General features: G+C 40.7%; 1 pseudogene; it reads left to right on the forward strand.

Annotated features, from left to right (window-relative positions):
* The first annotated feature begins 604 nt into the window (after nucleotides 1–604).
* Nucleotides 605–3310, forward strand: LOC119523201 (annotated as a pseudogene).
* Nucleotides 3311–4460: the final 1150 nt, after the last annotated feature.

Here is a 4460-nt window from a genome sequence, read left to right on the forward strand (position 1 = left end):
TGTAATGGTACTGTAAACAATCGAAAGTACAATTTGTTTTGTATGACTGCGTGGTATGTGAATATATCTCAATAAAATGATGATTAAAAAAAAAAAAAGAATAGCTTACAATTCAGCTCTGATTGCACAAATATGTGAGACAGGAAACCATTTTTACAAATACATGTTTTCTTATAAGAATAATTTAATAAAGAAAATAAGTCTTAAAAAAAAAAAAAAAAGTCTTCAACTGATTGGATTAAATCTCCCTTAATTGATCATAGATGTAATTAGCCACCGATGCAATCAATTGACTGATGATTTAATAAACCAACCTTCTGGTTTATTAACCAGCCACAAATGTCCTTGCAGTGATTGTTAGGCCAGTGTTTGCTTGACTAGACAACCAGGCACCATCACCTGGCCAAGCTGACACACGAACCCAACCATCACACATACAATGGAATATTATTCAGCAGTAAAAAGGAATGTCCTGAAGCATATGGCAACATGGATGAACCTTGAGGACATTATGTTAAGTGAAACAAGTTAGACACAAAAGGACAAATATTGTATGATCTCACTGATAGAAACTAATTATAATATGTAAACTCATAGACCTGCGAGCTCCATCTTGCTGCCACGCAGGAGCCATGGCAGCCTCTGAGGCAGCAGCGGCGGCCTCGGGCCTGTGGGGTCCCCCGGGATGGATGAGGGGCAGCTGGCCGCGGCCCACAGAGGCGAGGCAGCAGCCCGCATCGCCAGTGCTGCCTGCCCAGGAGCTGATCCAACCGTCGGTGAGAGAGCTGTCCCGGGCCGTGTGCACACCAACATCCTGTGCACCGTGCACGGCTGCAGCAAGATTCCGCCCAACAACCCCACGCTCAACATGCACCTGGTCAAGAGCCACCGCCTGCAGGACAGCATAGTAAATCCAACAATAAGGAAAGATTTGAAAACTGTACTGAAATTCTACTGTTGTCCAATTGAAGGATGCCCTAGAGGCCCTGACAGACCATTTTCTCAATTCTCTCTTGTAAAACAGCACCGATCTGTAGACTGAAGCCTAACTGCTGGACATCATGGATTGTTTCCAAAACCATCTCCTTTCATGCAACAAAGCAAAAAGGATGACGTGAAGTCTCCAATAAACTGCCATTTGTCCTTTTTAAGTTCTGATTTGCACTTTATGAAAATGCGTGCTGAAAAGAAGCATAAATGTATTAAGTGCAGCAATTCTTACGGTACTGAACGGGACTTGAAAAGACACGGGGAGGATTGTGGCAGGACTTTCCAGGTCACGTGTGGCTGTCCTTACACCAGCAGAACTGCCTTGCAGTCACACATCTACCGAACTTGGCCGTGAGATCCCTGCTGACCACAAGGATCCACCTAGTAAGAAAAGGAAAATGGAGAACTCCACGAACAATCAGAAGTTGTCAAAAAAGACCTTTGAATCATTGATCGATAAACCAACCTCAAGACCAGACACTCAAGAATGAGAAACTTCAGAAATAAAGCTAGTGGCTTCCTTTGAAGACTCTTGCAACTCTAATGCCAGAAAACAGACTCTTACAACACCTCCAAGATATCCTTAGAAGTTGCTTTTACAAAAGCCCAAAGTGGCTTTGGTTAAACTGCCTGTGATGCAGTTTTCTCCTGTGCCTGTCTGCGTCCACTACGGCTGACTGCTCGGCCCAGCCTGTGGTAGTAGGTGTGGATGACAGGGTTCTGCCACGGGCACCGTTCACTTACGCCCCTTGTCCATTGGAACCCTGATCCTCGTCTTAGATTCAGAAGCTTGCTCTCTTAAGGAAATTCTGCCTCTCCCCAAAATTGTGGATCCCATTGCTGTTGAGCCAATCAGTGCAGGTGTTCAAGTGTACTCGGGTAGAAGTCCACCTCCTTCTTTACAACAACTAGGGGACACATGTCAGAAGAACAGCGTTTCTTCCATCAACATGCAGACAGATCTGTCTTACGGCTCACCAAGCTTCCTGCCTTCTGCACAGTGGGCTTCCCCAGACGACTCCGTATCGTCTTGTTCTCAAACTGATCTGACATTTGGTTCTCAAGTTTCACTGCCCATTAGTGTGCACACTCAAATATTGTTACCCAGTTCTAAAGTAACTTCATCTATAGCTGCTCAGACCGATGCTTTTTTAGATGCTTGTTTCCAGTCAGGTGGGATCTCCAGAGAAACACAAACCAGTGGAGTGCAAAGTTCCACAGATGACCGGGTACACATGCACCAAGCAGTCATGTGTGGGGACATGTTTGAGAATGTCCATTCATCCTACAGGGTTTCTGCAGACAATGTTATAAGCAACAGTTTGGTAGCAGATACTATAACTCATTGTTTGTTACCTCAGAATGACCCTAAGACTTTAAATCAAGATGTTGAGAAATCTGCACCAATTATAAACTTTAATGAGCAGGATATATTCTTCCATCACAAAACATGACAGATTATCAGACCCAAACCATAGATTTATTAAGCGATTTAGAAAACATCTTATCAAGTAACCTGCCAGGTCAGACATTGGATAATCGCAGTCTTCTGTGACACAAACGCTAAACCCAACACACAGCTCCCATCTGGCCCAACCCAAAATCCCGGAATAGATTTTGATATTGAAGAGTTCTTTTTGACCTCAAATATCCAAACTCAAACGGAAGAGAGTGAACTCAGCAATATGAACACTGAACCAGTCTTGGAATCCCTGGACATCAAGACCCAAACTGACTTCTTACTTGCAGACACCTCTGCTCAGTCCTACAGTTGTAGGGGAAATGCCAACTTCTTAGGCCTTGAAATGTTTGATACACAGACACAGACAGACTTAAACCTCTTTTTAGACAGCAGCCTTCATCTGCCTCTGGGCAGTATTCTGAAACACTCCAGCTTCTCCTTGAGCACTGATTCATCTGACACAGAAACCCAAACAGAAGGGATTTCCACCAGAACCCTACCTGCTCTAGAAAGCAAAGTTCATTTGAACAGTACAGAAACAAACCATGAATTCTGGTTTTGAAAACCTGGGGAGTTTGTTTTTCGCCAGCAATGAAACTCAAACAGCCATGGATGACTTCCTTCTAGCCAATTTGGCGTGGAACACAATGGAGTCTCAGTTCAAGTTCAGTTCTGTGGAAACCCAGATATGTGCAGAACTATACACAGTCTCCAACTTCTAAAAGAGATGTCCATGTGTGGGATGGCATTTACAGTTTTTTTCTGGATTTAGAAAACGGAATGGGGACAACAGTTTTAACTATTGAATGTAGTTGTTTATGCAGTTGCTTAGATTCTTTGCAGTTCTTTGCCTTTTGTACTTGTAAACATGAAATTTGTGTATAAATGTGAGTGTATTATAAAGTGTATGATGCTGATCTAAAAAAAAAATATGTAAACTCATAGACATAAAATATAGAATATAGGTTACCAGGATACAGAATGAGGCTAAAGAATGGGGAGCAGTTCCTTAATATGTGCACAATGTTTAACTAAGTTGAACTTAAACGTTTGGAACTAGACAAAGGTGACAATAGCACATTATTGTGAGAATAATTAAGAGTGTTGAAAGGTGTGTGAGTATGGTGGAAAGGGGAAGTTTAGAGTCACGTATGTCAACAGAAGGAAAGTAGGAGATTAAAACATGGGAATGCATAACAGTGAATCTTGTGGTGGGCAATGTCTGTGATTAACTGTACAAATACAAAAAAAAGTTTCTTCACGAACTAGGACAAATGTATCACACTATTAGAAGGAGTTAATAATAGAGGGGTTTATGGGGGGAAATGTACCTACTGCAAACTACAGACTATAGTTAACAGTAATATTTTAATACTTTTTCATCAACAGTAACAAATGTACCACACCAATACTATGGGTCAATAATATGGGAAGATAAGGGGTATGGGTGGATTTGGGTTTCCTTTTTTATTTTTATTTATGTTCTGGAGTAATGAAAATGTTCTAAAATTGATTATGGGGTTGTATGCACAACTATGTGATGATACTGTGAGCCAGTGATTGTATACTTAGGATGGTTTCTATGGTGTGTGAATATATCTCAATAAAACTACATTAAAAAAAAAAATATTGAATAGAAATGATGACAGCAGGCATCTTCACCTTATCCTTAACTCAAAGACAAAGTTTTAACATTTCACCATTAAGTGTCATACTAGCTAAAGTTTGTTCGTATATAACCATTATCAACTGGAGGAAGTTCCCTTCAACTCCTAGTTTACAATAAATTTTTATCATGAATGCATATTGAATGCTATTATACCATTAATCTGCATCTATTGAGATATAAGATTTTCTCCTTTAGACTGGTAATATAGAATTTACATTGCTTGATTGTAATGTTAAACCAACTTTGCATTTTTGGGATAAACCCAAGTTGGCCATCCTTCTGATATATTGCTGGATTCTATTGGCTAATCTTCTGTTTAGGTTTTTGCATTCATGAGTG

The sequence above is a fragment of the Choloepus didactylus genome, chromosome X (genome assembly GCF_015220235.1).
Source record: "Choloepus didactylus isolate mChoDid1 chromosome X, mChoDid1.pri, whole genome shotgun sequence".
Lineage (NCBI taxonomy): Eukaryota > Metazoa > Chordata > Mammalia > Pilosa > Megalonychidae > Choloepus > Choloepus didactylus.